The sequence below is a fragment of the Chiroxiphia lanceolata genome, chromosome 13, assembly GCF_009829145.1.
Source record: "Chiroxiphia lanceolata isolate bChiLan1 chromosome 13, bChiLan1.pri, whole genome shotgun sequence".
In the NCBI taxonomy this organism is placed as follows: domain Eukaryota; kingdom Metazoa; phylum Chordata; class Aves; order Passeriformes; family Pipridae; genus Chiroxiphia; species Chiroxiphia lanceolata.
The window spans coordinates 372403-397004 of NC_045649.1; the positions used below are offsets into that span (position 1 = coordinate 372403).

At 40.7% G+C, this 24602-nt stretch overlaps 1 protein-coding gene and 1 long non-coding RNA gene across 5 annotated transcripts in view; one reads left to right on the forward strand and one right to left on the reverse strand.

Annotated features, from left to right (window-relative positions):
- LOC116793224 overlaps positions 1-20404 on the reverse strand; it is a 68774-nt gene extending 48370 nt beyond the window's left edge. The window contains exons 1-3 of one of the 2 annotated variants that reach the window (XR_004359401.1): positions 20285-20404; positions 11574-11679; positions 6683-6777 (exon numbers count right to left, since the gene is read on the reverse strand). This is a non-coding gene — a long non-coding RNA (uncharacterized LOC116793224). The remainder of the gene's footprint in view (positions 1-6682; positions 6778-11573; positions 11680-20284) is intronic. The other variant, XR_004359402.1, reaches the window with a different exon arrangement.
- Positions 20405-20494: 90 nt separating this feature from the next.
- The window catches only part of SMPD3 (sphingomyelin phosphodiesterase 3), an 86831-nt gene continuing 82723 nt past the window's right edge, over positions 20495-24602 (forward strand). The window contains exons 1-2 of one of the 3 annotated variants that reach the window (XM_032700896.1): positions 20495-20686; positions 20948-21029. The gene's annotated coding sequence lies outside the window, so the exon portion shown is untranslated. Of the gene's footprint in view, positions 20687-20947; positions 21030-21143; positions 21230-22461; positions 22583-24602 lie in introns of those variants that run through there. The other 2 variants (XM_032700903.1, XM_032700897.1) reach the window with 2 other exon arrangements.

The window sequence follows — 24602 nt, forward strand, 5'->3', positions numbered from 1 at the left end:
TGTTCCTAAAGTCAAGCCTAGAGATCTACTCTTCTAGAAGTGACCCAGCCCAATTCATTAAAATGATAACATTTTTAGAGAATTACTGAATGCCCCACAATAAAATAGTTGCAGCAGGCACTCCCAAAAATTAAAGCATTCAGAAGTCTGAAATTACAACTGGAAACCTAGCTCTAATTTCATTGTAGGTACACCAATAAGATTGGCTTAGGCATTCAAATAAAAGCACTTTTCAGAGGTGAAAAGATGCAAAATCTGAACGTAAATATTCAAACTGAATTTTCAGCCTTTCTTAGCATTACAGCACTGGTGATATGCGATGGAAATAACACATTTCAGTGATAAATACTTCCCTGCTATTCTATGGATTAGTTCAGTTCAACAGTGTTAGAAATTTGCCCTTCCAAAGGGTAGCAACAGATTAAAACTTCTCCTTGGTACTTTTAAAAGCTGCCTGTAAAAGCTCAGGGTCTTCTCTTTGAACCTCATGTTTACACAGTATTTGCATAACATTCTCATATTGTGTTTGTTCTCTGACAGACAGATCTCTTGGGTAAAGTTTTATTAAAGAAACACTTTCTTCCCTTGAAGTAACTCTGTATTCATAGCCATTTTGCCTAATTTATGCTAAGTTGTCTAAATCCTGCTTTTTCCTCCCTGTGTTCCAGGTCATAACTTGTGTCTATTCAGCATGGAGAGCACGGTGTATCAGACACACAACTGTTGGTCTCCTCTCCTGTCTGCCTGGCTGTGCTCCTTCCCTTCCCCTCCTCACAAAGCAGTACTGCTGCACAGAAGGATCTGCTGCACAGCTCCAGAAACACCCCAAAGAAGTGCTACAGAGGCTGGGGAGACATGAAGTGAGGTAGAAGTTATCTCATAATCTTAGTTTACAGGGAAGTTTCAATGACAAGTCACAAACTAAATATTCTTCATTTCTCTGAGCAAAAGACAAAGATCTTTTGGAGTCCAAATGTCTTTCGTATTGTTCTTGGATATTGGCACTATTGAAAACCCTTCATCAAATTGTTCATTACATGAAAAGCTTCTCATGTACTTAACTCATGTTACAGGACACCAATTCTACTGAACTTTGGGACATTTTAAGCATTTTACCTCTACAATATTACCTAAAATAAAACACCTGGGCAGAATTTAGAAAATCATAGAGAAAATTTTAATTAAATCATGCTAAATTCTTGAAAGAGAGCAACCTTTCATGAAGGTTTTTAATGGAGATTTTGCTGAACCACTTAAGAAAATCATCTCAGAATGAACACTCACTATTTCTGTGGCAACCCATCAGTTACAGGATTCCCCAGAAAAGAATTTTGAACATCTCACAGACTGAAGCTGGTAATGTGTTCCAAAACAAGGGGCTTTTTACTGATGGCTGGCAGTGAGGTGTGTTCTTTGATACCTATGTTTATGTCAATAAAACTAAACTTTTCGGAAATATCGAAGGTAACAATCTAATTCACAAATGTATCATGCTCAAAGAATTCAGAACAATTTCTGAGCAGGTTTAAAAAGCCACAGATATCCTATGTTACATTAAAATATCTGACCTGTTAATACACTTCATTCATTCACTCATTAAAAAAAAAAAACCAACACATTTTTGTTTTATACCTCAATGATCCACTTTCTCTATAGTCTTACATTTCCAAGTTATGAGTGACAGATCTGTAGGCACATTTAAGTTCCCCAACCACTGTGCTATCCAGAAAAATCAATATTAACCACGATTTGGAGAGCTTTCAAGTCAGACTTAAGGACAAATTCTTAGATATGCTGTCAAATTTTTGCTTTAATGTTATTTTCTCAAGCTTTAAACAGAAGCTGTGCATACACCTTCTCTCTGCAAGGGAAATTCAGACATTAAAAACTGAGGGAAAATAATCAACAAAATGTGAGCCCTAAGGGGAAGGTATTCCATTACCTTGAAATGTCTTGGCAATACTATGCAAGGGGAAAGAACTGCCAAAACTCAAGTAGGAGATTGTACCTGCTACTTGGTACTAATTTCAATTCTGATTTAATGGCAAGCCCAAAAATCAAGAAAGGACTAGCATTTAAAAAAAAAAAATTAACTTAAACTAGTAAGCACTCAAAGTACAAAGAACTAACCAGAAAAATCCTTACATTTAGTAACTGTGCTGTCAGAGCATTTCATGTACTCAGCACGTGCTGATCCTGGTTTGCTTTGGTTTCTTAGATAAAGAGGAGTGGTCCCTTACTGGGGACCTTTCTATGTTCCATAAATCAAATAAGGAATCTCTGCATTCCCAAGGATGGACAGTGAACAAGGAGGAATACAGATGAGTGTACTGCTCTGAACAGGAGGATCAAAAACCAGAGACATTTTGAGTGCCCAGAGAAACAAGTCTGTAGTATCCATTACAGGTCATTAAACTTGTTCACAGAATAAGAGCACGAGATGCCCGGATGTTTCTGTTTATTGGGACAAGACTAAAAGCAATCTTTGTCTCCTGTTGCTCAGTTGGAAGCTACAATTATTCTGGCCAGTAGAACTTGAAAAAGGATACCCATTCTTTCAGAAATCTGAAGCACAGTTTACTAGTCTGGATAATTACCCTGCTTAAAAATTGCAGATCCAACCATAATTATTCAATTTGCTGAGCAACAAAAAGATCTGAAACTGAAAATAAATGTTTGACTCCTGCTTTGCTGCCTTTTGTACATTCTGCCTTGGAACATAATGATGGATTGTGTGCCTTCAATCTAGTGGGTTTTTCCATAGTGACTCTCTGATTTTAATCCTTCCCTTTTACCTGTTTTTCCATTTCCATTAGGATCTAGAAAGATCTCAAGATATTTGTCAAGTGGACTTTAAAATGAGATTTCTTAGATTTCTAATGAACAAATAAGAGAAATAAAGGTCAAGAGAGAGAAGAAAATAAAGATTTCAGACGGTTTTCCAGTGCTGATAAGGTAAAACAACCTACCTGCAAACTGCAGAACATCTCGTTCCCTAAAGATGCTGGATAAATCACCCACCCTGGTCATCTTATAAGAGGTAACAAAACCTCTTATGATTTTGAACTTAGTAAATTTTTTTAGTACTAGGTATCTGATGATAGCTACCTAAATTGTGATATTGTTGTCTTGAAGGCAGATTCTGAGAACTGAGAGAAATATTAAGTGAAATAAAGTACAAGAAAGTTGCTTCAATTATGCTATTTTTAACTCTCAACATTTTCTAAATGCAAGCTGCTCTAAATAGTTGATTTGACTGCAATTTATATTAAGGAAACATTTCAACAACATACTGCTTTTTGATAAAAAGTTTGTAGTTAAGAGCATAAAAGTGATTAAAATGAAGATTTTGGTGGTGGTCTGAAGAAAGCTTTGTTGGGCTGCACTCAGTCATTGAGGGGGATGTCATTTTTTCTTCCCTTAGGTTGCACTGGAAATAACATGTTAAATAAAACGTTGCACTAGAAATAACAAGGTTAAAAATATTCTTAGATTAAAAGAATTGCATTTTTTTCCCTGTTAAAGAAAGATAATTCTCATCCATACCAATAAAAAATTCCCTCTGTAAATTATGGGCAATCAAGCTAACTTCATGTGCCATAAATACCAAATGAGAATACAAACTGTCAGCTACTAGATGTCTTCATGTCTTAATCTATGGTAACTTGCCTTCTGGTTGTGTGGTCCAACAAGAAATTTAAAATCAATTTTGTAAGGCTGCAGTAGTGGTTTTGTACATGGCAGGCCTTCAGCTCTTTATGGGAAGCTGAATTTAGAAGCAATTGCTGCTGTCTTTTGAAGCAAATCTGAGTAATTTTGAATACCAGGGTTTCTGGGCATTATTCTGGCTGTATTTAGGAAGCTGAATTAAATATTTTTACTTTCAAGGAATCAGTGTTTAATTAGCACATACCTTTTAGTAAACCCAATTGCAGGGCCATGCTGTGTTTGCCTGCCCTTCAGAAATAGAGACTTGAAATGCCACTCTGCTAGAGCAGTTAAACTAGAAGTGCAGCAGAAGAACAAGCAAACTTACCTTTTGGGGACCATGTCAGTGAAATATTTGTCTTTATCAATACAACACTGTCAATGGAAAATGAACCCAATTTCATTCTCTTGAGCAACTCCTCCTAATACCTTCAGATACAGTTTAGTCATTATGAAACCCTTTATCCTTCCTCATTGATGGCAGGTCAGTATAATCAGTTTTCTTTACACAAAGGACAGCTGCCTCATGATGAATAAGGCATAGGTTTTCTCTCTTAGAAAAAAATCTTCCTGTCTCAAGTTTTAATTAATTTAATTAATTTAATTAATGCCTTTTAGCATTACTGTCTGACATTTCCCTGTCATAATTCTGAAATCTTGTACATTTACAACTATTTAATGCTTTTTTGCTCCTGGTTTGTTAACTGATGCTTTAAAATCAATTGCTTTCTCAGTTCAGTCTATTTTATCTGTGCAGTTGATATCTACACTTGAAACAGTGGTAAAAAAAGTGTTACAATAACACACATAGAATACTGTGCCATGGTATTTCTCATTGATGAAACACTGAACTTCAAATGGCAGAATCATGAAAGACTTATGCAAGACACCTCAAGTCAGTTTTCAGTACTCTCTATGTGAACTGGAAGGTCTAAAAATAATCTCAAATCCCTATTTAGATAGTGACTACTTAAGGGCAGATCAAGGTTGTATCTATGAATTTTTTAAAGTAGTTGTATTTTTGAGCAAATACCTTGAATTTATTCTGTTATATATCCTTTCAATTTTATGAGGCTTTTACCATGCCATTTATTTTAGCTACAACATTTGGCACAACCTCTGCTTTTGCATTCTGTTATCTACTTAAGAAATTATTCTTACTTTATTTTAATTTGTCAGTTTATTTCTTTGCAAGGCAAAGAAAACCTTGAGACTATATGGTTATAATTCACAGAGGAGGAGAAAATGGAGGTAGTGAGGGTGAATCATCACATCTGCTGTTCTTTCCTTTAATAAGAGAAAACCTTCGAAAGCATAATTGGGCAACCTTTAGACAGAATGATTAGTTATCCTTCAGTATGGCTAATTAAATGCTTACTAAGCCCATCAATAAGAATTTGGATGTACAAAACTTGGAAAGAAGCAACACATTGAGGTATCTGTTGAAAATAACATCAGTAATCTTTTCTTGCTTTCCTTCACGAGACAGATGACCTACTGAGACAAACGCAGGGATTTCACTGAAACTGGGGAGAAATTTAATCTTCTGTCTCAGTTTCCCTAAATCTCTGCTATGTGTGCAGGAAAATGGGAGTCACTGTCTGCAGGGTAAGCAGACTGGTTGCTGCTGACAACAGCACACTACAGCTGCTGTTAGCAGAAACCAGGATGCATGGATCCAGTTATTCAGCTGGACTTGAATGGCTGATGGCTGCATATGTAAGATCTTGAAAAACTTTTCAGACTTGTTTTGATAAAGACATTTCTCTTTTACTTCTGTATGGAACCAAGTGTAACTGTAGCAAACTCATCCTAGGCAGCTCTAATTCCAGTTTAAAAGGGAATTCTCAGGAATTTCTCTGTGAGCTTGGAAGCAAAGTAATGCTTCTTCTATTCTGATGCCCAAAAAGTCATAGTTCAGAACTGCAGGTATGAAAGAGGAGGCTTGGATTAACTAAGTTACTGCAACTTGCATGAAATAACTTCTGTCATTAAATCCTTTAATTGAAAGATAATCTGAACTGTTACTGTTTGAATAAATATATTCAGATTGCTCACAACTGTTCTGAAAGCATTTTGGATGTGTGTATATCTCAATTTTTCTGCTTTGCAAAGCAGAAAATGGTTACTGCTTTAGCAGGACCTTTTCAGCTAACAAAAGAACAAACTTGGCTTCATTAAGACTAATGGGGTGGAGAAACAAAGAGAAGTGAGCAGGGAGTAGTGTTGGCTGTTCTCCACACTAGCACCAAAACATTTGCTTATTTGTGGTCTTGTATTTTGGGAAGGCCCTACAGGAACATACACTACTGAAGGCTTTCCTGAGCTCTAGAGTTACCTCAGGCAGGCTCTTTGTCAGGGCAGGTTTCCCACTGTCTGACAGTGCCTTCTGGAGAGGGAGCCAGATTGCACAGTAAAGCCCCAGCTTTGAGATACCTTCTATTGTTACTTGAATGTGAAGGAAGTGACAAATGGAAAACATTTTTTTCCATTATTTTGTTCTTTACTATACCAAGAACACATTTTTAATAATATCAAGAGTCGTTATTCAAAGGGAACCATTTGCCACATAATTTCATAAATACTTTCCACACCTGCAATGTATTTCAGTCAAACAAAAGTTGTAATAAGGTAAATGCTGTTTTAAACTTCCCTACTGTACTTTGCTACAACTTTTTAATGCTGAAAAGTTCAGCAAGGTAGGGAACCAAGAATACATAATTCTGACCTAAGTGAGTCTTGTGAAAACACTGGGGAAGGTACTTCAGGAAGCAATTTAGTAGTCAGCATGTAGCAGAGATGAGAATAATTATCAAACAGCTGTACATATTCACAGACTTATGCTGTGATCCAGTTAGCATGCTGGTGGCATAGAATGTCAGATCAGATAAGGCATCCATTACAACACAGATCTGACAGCACTTTAAATCCAAGAATCACTATGTAACATGTAACATCAGTATCAACTTCTCACCTTTTTAGGATGGCTGCAGAAATGAATTCTCTCAGTAGGGTGTGGCTGCGTGATCCATTTGCTATCAAGCAAACCTGTTATATTTAAGAAAGCATCTGAAAGGGAGCAAGAAATCACTACAATATCTACCCATTGAAAAAAAGAAGCAGTAAATCTAACTTCTGCATGACTAGTTTAGGATAAACCACATGTGGATGAAGGTAACCCAAAGGGAGGCTTTGCTAACAGAGTAGACATAAAACACACTGCCCAGTTTGATTTGGCTGCCCCAGCTTTCTGTCACAGTGCTTTAAAGCTGGCAGCACAGTTGCTAAAAATCTTCTCCTAGATGAGGGTGATGGTTGAACCACAGGGTTTCAAAGCATCAACAGCAGGGGCATTCGTGGAACTAGAGCATACAGGATCCTCTGTGCAAAGCCTTCAGCACCTTTCAACGCCACGTAATTCAGGGGCAGATGGGTTAGTGCTCAAACTTCTAAATTTACCTGTTAACTGTAACTCTTTTTTTTCTTTTAAACAACACTTGGAAGATTCTCCTATTGTGGTCATTAGCAAAAGTGTGAATTAACTTCTAATTTAAAACTACACTGAATAGTGACTTTTGATGAGCAAGTAAAGAGAAAATGTTTGGAAATACTGTACCAGTTTATTTGTAAGTTAAGTAATAACACATCCTGCTTCACAAAATGCTTTGTAACTACCTGAAAAGCCCTATATAAACATTAGTACTAGAGATGCCTTTCTAAAAGCCAGCTCCAGTTGGATTACAGTATTTTTACTGTAATTACTGCGTTTTCTGCAGTACTTTGCTTTTGATGAGGAAGAATTCTACCTCTGTTTAGCTGACCACATGCGTCTTCTTCTGAATTTTGGTGGGAGGGAGGGAAGGAGGCAGCACAACTCTCAGGACTTTTTAACACTGCTTTTTTTTTCCCTCAAAAAACCCCCGAAAAACTAAAACAGACAAAAAAGGACAGAGCCAAACATTTTGTAACTGCTCCCCATGTTACTATATCATGTATTAAACCAGAAAAAGCCAGAAAGACAATTGCTGGGAGCAGTAAGGCAACTGTTTAAAAGCAAGGACTCACATGGGACTGATGGGACTCACATCAGTTCCCATGTTATTGGAGATTCTCAGTCTGGATAGAGACATAGTACTTCTCATATTCATTGACTTGGCTTTCTCTTTTTTTTTTCTTTTTTTTATTAATGAATAATGTACAGGTATGTAATTCATATCCAAGACAACACACATGCAATTTGTCTTATTTGTAGGCTGCAGATTCACAGATTTTGTGCTTCACTGTAATAAAAAGAAGCATTTTCTCCCCCCAAGGAAACAAACAAAAAAGGACAGAGTCAAATATTTCGTGCAGTCTCCACACAAAGCGCAGCCCGCACTGGCAGCACCCCGGTGCGGGGCAGCGGCGGACGCCGGGCGGGCTGAGTTCGGTGGGCGGTGGGGCCGGACTCTGTCCCGGGGGACTCCCCCCGGCCCTGCGGCCCCTCGCACGGGCCCGGCCCCGCCCAGCCGAGCCGGCGCTGTGTGCGGGCGGCAGGACTACACGTCCCGGCGGTCCCCGGGCGCGCTGGGCAGCGCGGTCCCGCCGCGCTCGGTCCCCTATGCTCGGCCCCGCCGCGCTCGGTCCCCTATGCTCGGCCCCGCCGCGCTCGGTCCCCTATGCTCGGCCCCGCCGCGCTCGGTCCCCTATGCTCGGCCCCGCCGCGCTCGGTCCCCTATGCTCGGCCCCGCCGCGCTCGGTCCCCTATGCTCGGCCCCGCCGCGCTCGGTCCCCTATGCTCGGCCCCGCCGCGCTCGGTCCCCTATGCTCGGCCCCGCCGCGCTCGGTCCCCTATGCTCGGCCCCGCCGCGCTCGGTCCCCTATGCTCGGCCCGGGCCCGCGGGCTGGGGCGGGGCGGGGCGGGCGCAGCGCGACGGGCGGGGCGCGGCCCCGGTGCCCGGGGGCGGGAGCGCGGCGCCGGCCCCGCCCGTGGCGCTCGGTGGAGCTGTTCAGCGCCCCGGTGCTGAGTGTGCCCGCGGCTCGCCCAGGCTCCGGCGGCGGTCCCTCCCGGCGCTCCCGGCGCGGCGATGGCCCCGGCGCTCTGAGTGCCCGCCCGCCGCGCCCCGCCGTGCATGCAGCAGCTCCAGGCGCCCCTGGCTCCGCGGGGGAACGCGGCAGGTAAAGCCTTTCCCTCCCCGCCCCTCCGCCTTGCATCCCCGGCCGCCCTCTGCTCCGAGCTGCCGGCTCCGGGGGTTTGGCCGAGCCGAGAGCCGGCGGCTGCCGGAGGCGCGAGTGGTGTGGCGGGGAGCGAGCCCCGCGAGGCGAGCGCGGGGAACAAAGCGGTGCCGTGCATATGCCTTTTGAGTAGTTTTGTCATTTTAATTTCCGGGGAGTGGGGAAAGGAAGAGCGGGGTGGCTGGTTAGCTGCAAATATCTGTGCTTAGTTAGATGTAGGAAAAAACCCCTAAATATTCATTTGCTCGTGGAATCCTGTTCCTATTCTCATGGTTCAGCGGTGGAAAAGATGTGTTTGTTATACAGGTAAGGTAGTGCTATAGTCAAGACTGCAAAATGGTTTCCTTGAGAACCCTCCTTAACTGTAATGCTTGTATAAATTTTGCACAGCAATCATTTCTTACTTATTTCTGTGTGGATCCCCAGCCCCCCCAAGCTGGGACAAGCAGCAGAGGGTTAGAGACAGTGTAGCAGACACTGTTTCTGTGAAGAGGTTTCAGAAAAAGGGAGGAAAAGAATCCACTGTATTTAAGGCCAAATGACAAGTTGCATCCTACATGAAGTCATTTACAGCCAAGCATTGTGTTGCTATGCCTGATGCTTCAGGCTTCCTCTTAGTGCTGGGTGATGAATAGTGAATTGAGCAAGCCTATTAAATGTGCATAATCAAGCAGCAAGTGTTCTTAACTGCTTGTACTGTAGTAGCTACTGTTGTCACAGGATCAGTGAGTATTCCTCAGCTATCAAAAGACTATGTTTTGCCCTAGACTGAGTAGCATGCAGCTGTACCCCTTTTGTGATGCTGGTAATTCGGGTTAACTTAAAATTTCTCAGTGTGGCATGGAAAGGGGGAGGCTGGCAAAACAGAAACTCAGCACTCTTCCTGGGTGTAGATAGTGAGAAAAGTTTAACCTAAGAGACTGCCTGTAGCCAGACCAGGGACTTGCACAGTTTCTGTGCTGGTTTTGAAAAGAAACTGAAGAACCAAACTAAGATTAAAAAATTGCTTCCTTTGGAATACCAAATACAATCTAATTAGTATACTCCTAGCACTTCGCCTTAACTCACTTCTGCCCTGTATCTAAAATTTCTTTGTGTCTAAGGCATGCCCTGTACCTCATGTCATGTATTAAACCAGAAAAAGAGCCAGAAAGACAATTGCTGGGAGCAGTAAGGCAACTGCCTAAAAGCACCAGTTGCCATGTTATTAGAGATTCTCCAGTCTGGATAGAAACATAGTGCTTCTTATAGTCATTGTCTAGGATTTTTTTTTTTTTAAACTAATGATTAAAGTTCAGGTATGTAATTCATTTCCAAGATAGCATCCATTCAATTTGTCTTATCTAGGCTGCAGATTAACAGATTTTGTGCTTTGCTGTAATAAAAAGAAGTTGAACAGTTTGGGTACTATCTGACTGTCATTGCACATCCAAAAGCTCTCCTCCCAGCAGGTACCTTGGACATGCAGGGGCATAACCATAATGTCTGTAGCCTTTTAGGAATCAATCGAGTTAACAATTATAATAGTGTATTAGTGTAAAATTAAAAATCAATTTGTGCACATGACTGTATGCAAGGCAAGCTTCCCCCTTCCCCAGCAGAATGGCAAGATTTCCTGACACAGCTCCTCCCTACCTCTGCCTTTTAGTCTAAGCACCAGCAAAGCCTCAGAGCACGTGATCAGCTATGTGTGATTTAAGCAATGCTATTGAATTTTTTCCACAGGGAACAATTACTATAGTGTGACAAGTCAACCATTTTGATCTTAACAGATCTAGCTCTGTTTAGTGATGGTATCCACTGCCTAACCCACTCTGAATATCTCCCTGGAGCAGTTTGCCTCTAATATAAAAGGACACTGTTAAACCTTAAAATAGGTTCTCATTTTTGGGTAGGAATAAGAGGCTTAATAGCAGAAGGACACTGTAGACATTTCAGCAGTATATTTTCTGTTGCTGCTGGCTGTAATAGCCCTCGAGAAGCCACTCAAATATCTGAGAAGCCAAGCAGCATGCTCTGACCACACCCCTACACTGCCATAATTCACAAACCCAGACTCTGTGCTTGCTGCCACATTCATGTTTCTACCTGGTCAGTCAGGACAAAGACAAAGCTGCTTCGTACTAATGAAGCTGGGGCAGCTTTTAATAGAGCCAATGATCTGGTCTGCCTAAAATATACTCAAAATGACACGTGTGTCCCCAGACATTGTTTATGCTAAAGGCTATTGCAAATAGAACATTTATGCTAATTACTTGCACGTCAGCTTGGGCAATAGTCAATCAATATTTTTCAGATGTAGGATCCGCTGCAACTTTCCCAGTTATCATGCATTCAGCACAGTACATTAAATCTCAGGTTGCAATTTCTTTGTGGAAATGTTCAGACTGCTGAAGTTATGGAAATGTTTCCATTACACTTAAGTAAAAGACTATTTTTCAAAAAGGCTTGCACGAAAACCTGACCTGGATATATTTTTAACACTAGAGCTATGCTTATGACAACACTATACAGTAACAACAGGCTTAAAAAAAAATCCTTGTAAGCACAATCTGTACAAAAATGCTATAGTTAAAAATCAACATGTGCTATTGAAAAGCAAAGACTTTTTTTACTGCTATCTATATGAGGGAGAATGACAAGACACATACCTTTATTAAGGAGAACCGACGTACCTTGTATTGCCAAAACATCTTTTTAATATGGTCTTTTGTTCCCTGGATTGTGGCTGAGATGGCCTACGCATTTTCTACAATTCTAAAATGAGAAAAAATAATTTTATGTATTGTATAGTAAAAATTCTCTGCTTGAATTCTAGCAATGCTTGGCATTAAACATAACTAGATTTTACTTATGCCCATAAGTGCCTCTAAACTCTTATATGATACTCCCAAGTCTACTCTTCAAAGAAGATATTTAAATGCACAATGCAATGTGCATTTAAGCAATTACTGAATTGCTTCCTCTTACAAGAGAGGGCCTGCTAACTCCAAAGGAGTAATCCCAATAACTTCCTTCAAGTAGCAAGTGATATTTTCAGCAACTTTTGAAGGTATAGCTTCTAACTTATGAATATTTAACTGTAGTGTTTAAGCATTTGTAGTATGTTCTCCTCAACATTCAGGAGTAAACAGAAGAAAACTGTAACCTCACTTCAGGCATTATTGCTATAATCATGTACTTTTATGTCTCACAGGTCAAAGTCACTCTAAATTCTGGCAAAATGTTAGACTATGGTTGAATTGTGACATTGCTGTAAAGAGGGACGGTCCATAATTTGAGCTGACAACACATTGCTGACAAAGATTTGTGCAGAAATATTCACTTCCATTTTTTTTTGTTTAGAACAACTAGTTCCTGAGAAATGTGTAGTTTGGGAAGAGAATCTATGCAGAATTGCAATGAATATAAGATTTTCCTGCTTTAAGTTCTACTCAGCTTTGTTTCTAGGGCTTGGGATGGAGGCGAGAAGAGGAAAATTATGGGACATGGGGCAAGCCCTGCACATAAGGTTGTATTTATCCACTGGGAAGTCACCAGATTTTGATGATTCTTGACTTAATCATGCTCACCCTGGCCCTGTTAGAGTCACTCAGCTTTTACTCTAAAAGCAGCAGAATGCTGCCATGCTTTAGTGAAGTGACCAGCAAACATCCTCTTGGGTCAGAGCAGGAACAAGCAACTTTATGGTTAGAGAAAATCTCCATGAAGATGAGGGAGACTGAGCAATCTCTCAGGCTTGAATCTTGTGCTACAACTTTAAGGTTTAAAAATATATTTAAAGAGCAGAAAGCAAGCACTCTGCATGTGAGCTGACCCTCACCATTCCAAGGGAAAAATCCCTCTGGTGCACGATGAGTTCAGTGCCAACTGCAGAGAGCGTGGCCTGGGCTCTGTTTGGGGGGCTCACTGCTCTCCCAGAGAATACCCTGGGGGAAAGGCTTTAACGTGGGGTTACTGCACAGTCACCCCCCCCACCCCTCGCTCCCTTGTGTTCTAACAGGCATCAACTTGAACAGGATTCTATTACTGTTACAGAATCTCAAAGTTTAACCACATACAGCTCCCCAAACCTGAAAGCCAAGCTAATAAATGCAAGACAACTATTTTCTCTGAGGTAGTTAAGACTTCTGTCAACTACTGTTACTCAAGTACAATCTATTTCAGTGTTAACAATAGCAAAAATAACCTCTAAAATGACAAGCCATATCTGTCACTGAAAAGTACACCAGCTTTTAATATATTTTAAAATGACTCATGTAAGAGAGACAGAATCACTGGATTCCATCTGTCCCTCTTAACTATTTCTAAATGAGTTAACATTGATTAACATTTTTGCTTCAACACAGGTTTTGGTGGTTTTTTAGTTCTTTCCCACCTATACTGTGCTTCAAGTACAGTAGAATCTATTCACTTTTAAGCAAGGACATCTTGCTTTAATCTCTCTCCTCTTTGCCAAAAGAAGAGTTAAGTAGTCACTTTATTCCCTTCACTTACTCAAAACATTGATACGACCATGTTGGAGAAAGGGGTAAAAATCTATAGACTCCTTTAGGGTAACTGCAAAGAGGCTAGTGGAAAAATTCATCATCACTTGCTTCAGGAAGCTGTGCAACTTTGTTTTCTTTCTTCACCATGCAGTTACTGGATAGAGAAAATTTGAGTTTAACCCCTTCTGGGAAGAGAAAATATTATTTAAGAAAAATAAGCAGCTATCTGTTGAGGGGCTGCAGCTTTCTATACAGGTTACTCCACCCTTCCCATATTGCTAAGCAGAACTGCCTGTCATTGGTATTGAAAACAATGAGAAATTCTGTCTTGGTGAGAAATGACAAGTGAAAATAATCAGAATAGTGAGTGTGCCCTGAAACACTTCAAATGTCTCAGACTGGAAGAAAAACTACTCAGTTCCTGTCTCCTTCATCACAGTTACTTCTGTGAAATCAGTACTGTCACAGAGATGAGAGATCAGAGTTTAATAGCTTTTTCCATAGAATCCTTCATCCAGCTCCAAGCTGAACTCCATTGAGGACCCTACCAGCAGAAGACAGGGAGAGTCTAGAAAACGCAGCATAGACAGGAGTCTGTTATCCAAGCTAAAGAACTGCCACAGACAAATGAAGAAAGATAAGAACCTTGTTAATTTTATTATTCCTTTGTGGACTGGGATATGTTAGTAGATCTATTCAGAGGATAGAAGTTTGTGTTCTCTTGTCCCCATGAGTGAGAGGAAAGAAGGATAAAATCCATACTGGAATCCCTTAGTGCCTCTTTGAGAGAGAAAGAGAGGGAGGAAGAGACCCTGACAATGAGAGTGTGTAATTAATTCCCAAGCACGGGGATACATCCTTTGCTGACATACAGTGGAGATGAGGATCCTGGTAGTCACAGAGGATGCACAAACCATCCCTTTTTCATGATAGAGCTCTAGAGAGCTTTAAGTTGTGGTTACCCTTCGAACATGGCAAGACAGTGCAAAAGGAAAGATGATTCCATAGTCTAAAAACAGCCCTTCATTGTTTCTAGTCCCGGGGAAACTTTTCTTAGTTCCACAGCAAAGGTGGAAAAATTACTGAAAAAAGCTGATAAGGTGCAATTCTGTAAATTACTCTTGTTACTGCTAGAGTATCAGCTATTTGATAAGCATTCCTTTGAAAGAACAATGTACAATGGAAATGAAGCACAAGAAGTTGGCTACCACAGACTGGCAAACCTAATTCCAGTTGTATATTGCTGTAAATAGATGGGCATATCTTGGATATAAAAGGATTTTTATTCAATGAGAGGAGGCCCTGAACTTGTCATTTCAGTTTCCTTCTTAAACCTATTAACTTTCAAATAACACAGTGACAGATATTTGCAACTTTTTAAAAACAAGCTTCCTGATCATTTCCCAGAACCTCCAGCTTTAGCCCAATATTCTCCTCTTCATATCTTCCACATCAAAACAGTACTCAGAAAGCAAAAGCTAAGCCCAGTCCTAAAAGAAAGAAAGAAACAAAAAAACCCCCTATGTAGACTTCATTCAGGTCTATCATTCTCCTTGTCTTAATGCTTTTGACTATTATTTTTCACACTATTTTCTCTGAGACAAACAAGTTTCAAGTGTCACACTGAAGAGAAGAAGGATCTTTAGTGTGTTTAGTTATTGTAAATAACTGCTTCCATTCCACCCATTCACCTGGTGGTCTGCCAGCAGCTACCTACAATTCTTCCAAAGGGTTCTGTAACACAGCCTCAAAGAAAGCTTTCCTCTGTGCAATCTCAGTTTCAAATGTTTGTATTTCTTTCCCAGAAAAGCTAGGAAAATCCTGACAGATGGAAGAACCAGTAAACAGCTTCAGCCCTGGAATGGCTGCATATTAACTCTATGTCAAGCAGAGATTAAGCTCTAATTTCATAATCTGCCTCTGAAGAGCTACTTCTGACAATACCATAAGGCTCAGCTCCAGATTTCCCAATTCAGCACTTTCCTATACATAGTCTTTATGTCTGTGCCACAACACAAGTTGTATCATGTTAGCCACTTTTACAGGATATGAAAAGTCACTTAATCTAACTTCTTACTGAATATATTATATATAAATGGAACAGCATGCCTTGTTTTAAGAAGGATGGAAGATTAATAAACTCGGCAGTGATGTTCCTATTACTTTAGGAGGTTGCAATGAGCATGTCTTGCCAGCTGGAAGTGCGACTTACTCAGATAGTTTTGATTAATCAGAATACAATGGAAAAACTATGATGAAGCTAAGGCCTCTGTATTTTCCATGATGGAAAGAGTTTATTAGCCTAATGCAAAAATTAAGTTTTTATTCACTTCACACTTCCTTAACTGTATTAGTTCAAATTTTGACTGGTTTGTTAACAGGAATTCTCTTTGGTAACTGAAATTAGTTAAAGCACAAAATCTTGAAAACTTGAAAGGCCTAACAATTTTTTTTTTTTTTTTGCAGAGGGAATTAATTGAGATTTCTTAGTTAATAGCATGCTAAGTAGCAGCTAGCTCCTTCTAGCCTAGCATGTAAGTAGATTTTATCTGCTCTTAAAATACCCTTCCAATCACATTCTGGTGAATAGTTTTATTCTTGTGAAGCAAGTTTACATGTTATTTCCAGCACAGTAAATTTACATAGACAGCACGTTCACCTAACAACGATGACATTCCTTAATATTAATAGGATAATGCTTAGTTTGAATCCAGACTACAGAGTATATCCTAGTAACAAGCAGGGAAGATAAGCTGTAGCTCACCAGTTTTTGTCTCCAGCTTTCTTGGACTTGACTACTTGCTCTTTTTAGCATAAGATATCTGCAGCTTCACTTAATGAGAAAAAGTATATTAGTTACCAGTTCATAGCTGCAGACTTCTGGACATTTTCAAATTTGTTTGCCTCTCATGGTTATGATTAATTATTAGGGTTGTCACGACCACACCTGAGTACCTCACTCATAGGGTTTGGAGACAACTTCTGCTGCCTCAAAGACTAGCAATGTGCTACCTTCCTATTGGAAGTCACATCCTGGGATTAGGAAGTTGACTTGTCTGAGAGAAAGACAGAAAAAAAATTAATTAACACTCTCACTCTCTTCCATGCTGCTGTCTTACTTGACTGTTTTCACTTCCTGTGCACAAAAAAATACCAGAACGACACTGTGTAACTTCTAGTAAGACTATTCTGTACCACTGGAACTATTATACTGGCATAAATTCTGTTACCAATATAAGAATACAGTTTTAACTTTCTAGCCCAGAACAGAGGGATCTATTATGAACACACTTCTAGCAGCATAACAGCATCACAATGGGAGAAGACCTGTTTGAGAGGCAAGGGTTTAGATTGGAACAAACCTTTCTCAGATGCACAGTCCCTCGCTAGAGGCATAACATGACAGGTCTAAATTTATGCTGTCATAGGTACAGTGAGGAAATAAAATCCAGTTTGCTAATTATTAGTTACTGCTGTAAGCACACTCAGTTTTCTTTATCATTAAGAAACAAGAAGTATGGAAGATACCTAGAAGATGACAAACAGTAACATCTAACATGTTATCAGTGTCCCAGGAGTTTTAATCTTCTGGGGCCTTCTTTGTGAGGACAGCTGCCAGAGCAGATGCTTGGCTGACTAATTGGCACTAGCAATAAACAATATTTGAATTTGTCCAGGAAAGGAGCAGAGGGTCTGAGAAAGAATTATCAATATATATTAAAAAAAATCTGGTATGTCTCTATTGAAATTATTATCTGTGTGATTCATTTCTCTAACTTAAAATTGCACTAACCCAAGTAGTGGTTTATAAAGCTCTCAACAATATCTGACTGAATCTTAGCTATTGGAAGATTATAAAGCAGGTATAGAGTACAAAAATAAAACAAACTGCTCCTATAATAAGGAATACTATGCTCTTGGGGCTTCATAAAACAATTTTGCATCCAGGCCTGACTAGCTTACAAGCAAATAGAACTTTTCATCAAAAAGATTGCTAGATTGTTTAGCAATATGCCAGCCCCTGAGCTACGAGACAATCTATCCCATCTGTAACACCAATACCACCACAAAGAAGTTATTATCTAACTTATTGACGAAAGGTATCAATCTCACACTTCTCAGGAGCTATTACCTGACTTCTGTAACCTCTGAAAGTACTTAGATGCTTCTTTCAGTGATTGTAGAGTTACTGTGAAACAACGAAAAGAACTGGGCCAGACCTTCCTTGCATTCAGACATGCACTTTCCAGATAGAATTCAGGGGCAAACTAGGTTGTCAAATTGAAGAAAATTACTCTAAAAATTTAGGAAAAGAAGAGATAGACAAACAAGTTGCAAAGGAACCTGGGAAAAGGATGAGCCTGAAGAAAGCAACCAATTGCCAAGGACTGAATAGAGAGGATTGAAATATAGGGTATTTGTGTGCGGCAACAACTGTTTTAAAAGCTTCTGAATAAAAAATTAACATCTGATGGCATACTCCCTAGGACTTACATCTAGTCTGAGAAGGAGAGCTGTTAAGATAGTGAGTGAGCCAGCAAGACAGATGGCTGGTAAAGGAACTGACACTGCCAGAGCTGGAACATTCAGTAGAGAGGAAAAACAACAGCTCTACCCATGAAGGAGCTGCTGCCAAGCACGTAAGTGAAGGGAGAGGAATCACGCAATTCCAACAGTTTCTGTAAAATGTGGATGAGGTGCAGAACTGCAGGCAATGGATAAGGCCCCAAGTACCAGTGCAGAAGCAAATAGACAATGGAATGATTAAAAGGTCATGCATTACCTGAAAAAACCAGCAGCAAATAGTACAGAGATGTCAAATTATACAAGTGAGAAAAAAAGATTTTATATGTCAGTACAGAAAATACTCAATAGACATTAGCACTGAAAAGATAATTCTATGACCTAGAATTCATTTGCAAAAAGTTAGCTCTTAGTATTCAATATGAAAAGTGGTGTCAGAAGCTAAGAATTGTGATATCACCCCATCCCTTCCCCCCAATTTAAACAGGTCTACTAAGAGGAAAATAGTTTCCACAAAGTTTGCATTTCTCACAGCTACAAATTTACTATCAGTAAGATTCCAGACATTCATAACAGTCAACTCCAACACCTGCATCTTGAGACCCACTAAATATTTGCAATCAAGTTTCTGCATACTTTCAAATATTTTTAGTACAATCCACTTCTCTTTACATTGACAAAAAACAAAATCCTGAAAAATTTGGCCATAACATATTGTTGGAAATAGAGCGACTTAAATGCATGGGAGGCAGAGGTTGTAGGAAGAACAAGTTTGAGAACTGAAGAGTTTTTCAGGCACAGGGAGGTGTCACAAGTTCTCATGAAAATTGATCTCAAATTTTGATTCCATTGTAAGAAGAAATAGTTCTGACAAAAAGGAGGTGTATAATACCCAAAATGAGCACCTAAATTTTAAAAAAAGTTTCTATATTCACTTTCTGTTAGCCAAGTTACTTTTTCTTATGACTTTTCCAGCCTATTACTGCTGCCATTCATTGAGAACAAGATGAAAACTGCGTCCTTCTTTTGAGTTCTGTGGTGGTGTTTCTGTGTTCAGCATTACTGCACGGATATACGGTTCAGGACGTGCTGTTTCATCGAGCATGTGCTGTGTAATTAGTGTTTAACCTGTACAGTTCAAGAAAAAAGCTCACTGCTGAAGACAGCTCTCCTGAAACTCTTTAAGCACTGATGAGTCTTTGACCACTCCTGCAGAAGAAAAACAGCTATGGCCTGGACAAATAGAATATTAAAAATCATGTCAAATTTCTTACAGAATAAGATTATCTTTCTGGTATATAGAAAATTAGATTACTTTCCAAGATGCAGAAAGATTTTTAATACACAAGCCAGCAAACTAATTGAATAAACAGTATGGAATGGCTCCAAAACATTATAGATCACACATTAACGCAAAAAGCCAACATAATTATGAAGTACCCATCTCAGACTTTTAGGTACACAAAATAGATGTAAACAAACCAGTAATGTCATAATGAGAATAAAACTGATAATCAGAATGACAAAATAAGTCAATGTAACTGATAAAATAATTAATATGTTTACAGTTCAGAGAAGAAAATCCAAACAGTATAAGAATCAGCATCAGCAAGACAACCTAAATTTACTATTAAGTTATTTTAGAGAGCCAGGTAGTGCAAGTCTTAGATGAAGCCATTCTCTCTGAAACTACAGAGAACCTGTGTATCATTGAATGCCTTTTCCATTAGTTGGAAATAGGCTCACAGACAGCTGATAGAGCTGAACCACCCCTCCCAATCCCTCAAGCCTTGCTACTTAGCTACAGATACAGCAGAAATTAAAACACAGTTCATGGTATTTCCCTTCTTACTGAGGCCACCTCAAGTTTCCCTTTCCTAGCTTTTTGTTGCATTCCAGTTCTGCCAGGAGGGCAGCAGGAAAGCCACTGCTGCCACAAGGAGGATGCCCAGGTAACAAAGTGCCCAGAAGGCAACAGGTAACAGGAGCAGCCATCCTACATCCAGAGAGGATTATCAGCTGCTCCAGGCAGGGCGACTCTGCCAGGCCCTGGCTCAGTCCTGAGTGCATTCTGCAGTCACTCCCCAGGTTAGGAACGGGCACAAGTGGGCAAATAGCCAGCCAGGCAGTTTGGCACCAGTAAAGATGGCAGAGCTTAGTCATCGTAATCAGTTAAGGCACGTTTTCCCAGGTTTAAAGACCGTGTTGTTAAAAGTTTGTTGCGAAGCATTGTTAAAATACAGGTAAGGTAAAAGCGAGGCTGTTCGTCAAGAGGGCACCGACACTTTACTTCTGGAGCCAACGTTAGATACCTCCAAACAAACACAACATTGAGGAGAATAACGTACAGATAATAAATCGCCTGGAGGAAAACACCAGCTGCCCCTTCGCCCTTCCCAGAGGAGCAGCAGGGACACCTCTGACCGAACCTCCCCGACCCCTCAGCGCCGCCGCCCTCACGGCGCGGCCCCGCCCCCGCCCCGAGCAGCCAATGGGAGAGCGTGCGGCGGGAACGCGGGCCCGCGCTGCCCGCACGTGCCGGGGCGCGCGCGCCGTTAGCGGCCCCTGAGGGAGCGCGAGGCCTCCCTGGGCCGTGGGACCGCACGGGAGAGAGAGAGAGGGACGGGCGGGGAAAGGGCCGGACCAGCCCAGCGAGAGCACCTCGGCCGTGGGACCGCACGCGAGAGAGAGAGGGACGGGCGGGGAAAGGGCCGGACCAGCCCAGCGAGAGCGGCAGCTGAGACGGGCCGGTGAGCGGGAGGCGCGGGCGGTGCCGCGGGAGTTCTGCCTGTAGAGCTCCCGTGGGTCACCTCGCTCCTCAGAGTGGGGGTTTTCCTTGGAAAGGTCTCAGGGCACTTTCTCCAGTGTTGCCATTGGGAATTAACCCTGCTGGGCAGCATGGAGCAAAAAAGGTGTTTGAATGGCAGAAGCTTTAAGTAACTGTTTTAATTTGTTTCTAAATAAGCGTTATTTTAATAGGCTTTGTCTTTTGGGTTTTTTGTGTTTGCCAGTGTGCAGCTCCTGCCCCGGACGGTCCCAGGCTGAGGTCAAAGCCAGCAGCCTGTGCCAGGTTCTGTTGCAGGGAGATGCGAGGTGAGGCTCGGGGTGCGTGTGCCCCTTTTCAGGGCACCTCACAGGGACCAGCCCAGCGCACAAAACACGGAATTAGGCAAAAGCAACAGCAAGCGATAAGTAAGTCTTGCAGGACAATTTCTTTCCGTTGAATTTATTGAGAAATGCTGAAAGGGCAGGAGACGTGGATCTGCCATCCTCCCCCTTAAGTGAGTGAACCCGTAAGTTGGATAAGCACTCTTGATCCTCGAGGGCAGCCTGGGGTGAGCTCTACCAGATTTTATTGAGACTTTAGAATCTTGGGATCAAATTGATTAGCTATTCTGTGTTGTTTGCTCAAGGGACAGGAAGTAAACATTAAATTACACCCACTTGAAGTCACTTGCTAATGAATAATGTAATTATACGCTAGAGTATTAGAAGGTTTTTACATTAAGTCCCTGATGTTTTTGTTTTCTCATAAGAATCATCTGTGTTTAGATAAGCTAGAATTAACATTGCCTCTTTGAGAAGTCTGTATTTGAAACTGCCATAAATATAGTTTGTGTTAAGAAAATAACATGTTTAAATTATCAGGGCAGGTGGTAGAAGTAAAAAGCCAAACACTTCTACGTTAGATGTCATGTGCATGTTTTAGAGGCAAGAGTTCCTTAACAAATGCTTGGAGACTTCTCCATATAGGTCTGATCACAGCAAAAAAAAAAGTGATGATTCTACTTTTTCTGTATGGCAGTTCAGGGAACTAATGGAAACTGACTTTCTAGTGTAATAACTGTATGAATTGGCCAAAACTGTCGTTTCAGTTTTATATTTTAACATAGAAGTGTGAACAACTATTGTACTGCAAATTCAGATATCCTCAAAGAAACTCCAATAAAAGAACAACTGTTATTCAGGACGAAGAATTGTGCTGAGGGCAGAATTTTGGCCTTGTTATTTCATATTTTATATGAAAGTTCAAAGGTGTGAAAGCTTCAAAATGTATAATTCAATCTCATTTTGCACAACAGTTTCTTTTAGGAAGTGATTCCTGGAGTGTGTGTTAAAGCTAAGTGATAACATTCTAGCCCACTGAAATAGCAAATGGTTATGTTCTCTTTCACAGCTGTATGAATTTACAGTTGGATGAATATTCTGGTTTGTCTTTTTTTCCCAGGTTTGTAAACTCAGTTAATTCATGTACATTGAACCCGATTTGGTTACAGGAAGAGAAGGGTGTGAGGGATAGCTACGCTTTCTTTTGGACCAGCTCATTGTTCTGGCCCTTGTCTACTGTCTCTAGCAACACCTCAGGCTGACACCAGTGAGGAAAGGTGTTCAGTTCTGGCTCAGACAGGCTAATATATAAATAAAAAAGGAGCTACACCCAAAACTGGACTGTGCCAGTAAACGTAGATTTACTCTCTGTTCTAGATTACCTCTTGCCTTGCTTCTCTCCTGGTAGAAAACCAGTGTCAGGAGTCCCTTTATTGGCTCTAGTATGGGTTTTGAGCATATGAAAACGGATTTTTAAGAGCTTGGAGCCAGGTTTTCAAGTACTTGGCATCTATAATTGGGGCAGATGTTCAAAAGAGGTTAGTACTGACTGTACTGAGCTCTTGTGAAGATTTGTCCATTTTGATTTTGTGCCTAACTGAACTGATCTGTTGCAAATCTGGTCTCTGTAGCTAGGCATGATGATCTTAGAATGCTGTGAGGGCAGTAATAACACTTAAAAAAGAAAAGAAACAAGCTATAGAGCAACCCCCACTCAGTTCAGTACCCCAAAACTGAGTAAGAGTAAGACAGGGGTGAGTTTTCTGGCATGTGCAGGCAAATAATTTTCTAGGATTTAACAGTGAAAAAAGCTTTTGTTTTGCTACCTCTGTTCTGGATGTGTTTATTTAAAGCATAAGCTTTTGGGAAAGGAAAGCTGCAGGTTATGAGTGCAAAAATGTCATGTGTTGAGGAAACTACAAGAGGAAAATGCTTTAATTAAAATTTACTGTAGCAATTGTTAGTAGTGTTGTGAGTTCTGAGATACCACAACTGCTTCTAGAGTTGTGCTGTTTCTGACCTGGAGCCTGGGATAACCATTTTGGTGCTCTATTCCTGTAATCAATGGTGCAATTCCTACTGACTTTGATTTAGCAGTGTTGAGTCCTATGTTAAATAGTTGTAGTTCAAACAAAATGAATGTTTTGTGTTGGAAAGAAACTTATTTAAATCAGCCATCAGCCATCCTTTATACTGGCAGAGCTGTTAAAGGGTGGTCATATTGATTCATGTGGTCTTTCTGGCTAGTTATGTGACTTACTATTGCAGATTCAGGCACTGTGGAAGAGTTTTAGTTACGTTTTTGAATAATTAATTTTATTTGAAATTATTTTAGTGTCTTTTTGTACAATGTTTTGGCCTTGTCTTTGATCCCTTAAAGATCACTGTCTGAAAAATGAATTATTAATTGTTGCAACTGAAAAAACAAACTAATAATTTTCCGTGGACTTTTGAGGCGAAAAAACGAAAGACTAAACAAATCAAAACAGAGCTATATATTTGCTCACACTGTACTTCTTTTCTGCAGTGCTTGCACAGTTGAAATGAGGACTTTCAATAATCCAGGATAAGTAAACAATGATACTGTAATTTTCATGTAGGAAGTGTGGGGTATCTGTCTATAAGCTAGTGTTGCACTTATAGCTGAGTGAACCTCTGACAAACAAATGAAAGTAGACTGAAGATGGTTACATTTAATTCAATAACTCTCAGAGCAGTAGGATTCAGAGACATTCACATAAACGTGATAAGGGAAAAGACATGAATTGTTGAGGTACCTGCTTTACAGACCTGTCATAAAACTGAACTGGAGACTTAAGGCATCATGTTATTTCTACATTGCCAGTGTTAGCTGGAGCAAATTCTAGGCTTTTAAAAAAATTAAATGGTGATTGTAGAGATTGAAATAACTTGCATGCAGAGAACTGGCCTCTAAGCACAGTCCCCTCTCTGTGAGCTTCAGGCCCAGGCCCTTCCATTTGCTTCAGAGCCTGTCTGTGTGGCTGAATGGACACTGTATTTTACTGGCTGCTTAGGGCATTGTTCTGTGTTGCTGGTGTCAACTGCAAGTAAGTTTAATACGATTTTGATTGGGCTTTGAGAAGTATTCTTGTGTTCCTTGTTAGGTGTGGGCACAAAGTTCTGGAGTTTGTCCTTCTCCTGTTGCAGATGTGCACACTGATAAACTTGTGTGTAATCACAGGATCAGCCGGGTTGGAAAAGACCTCTGAGATCATCAGGTCCAACCCTTGATCCAACCCCATCCTGGTTCCCAGCCCATGGCACTGATGCCACATCCAGTCTCACCTTAAACACCTCCAGGGACGGAGAATCCACCCCCTCCCTGGGCAGCCCATTCCAATACCTGATTACCCCCTCTGTAAAGAATTTCTTCCTGATATCTGACCTAACCCTCCCCTGGCACAGCTGAAGACCGAGCCCTCTTGTCTTGCTGAGAGTTGCCTGGGAGGGGAGACCAACCCCCAGCTGGCTACAACCTCACTGTAGAGAGTGATGAGGTGTCCTCTGAGCCTCCCCTTCTCCAGGCTAGCATGTGTT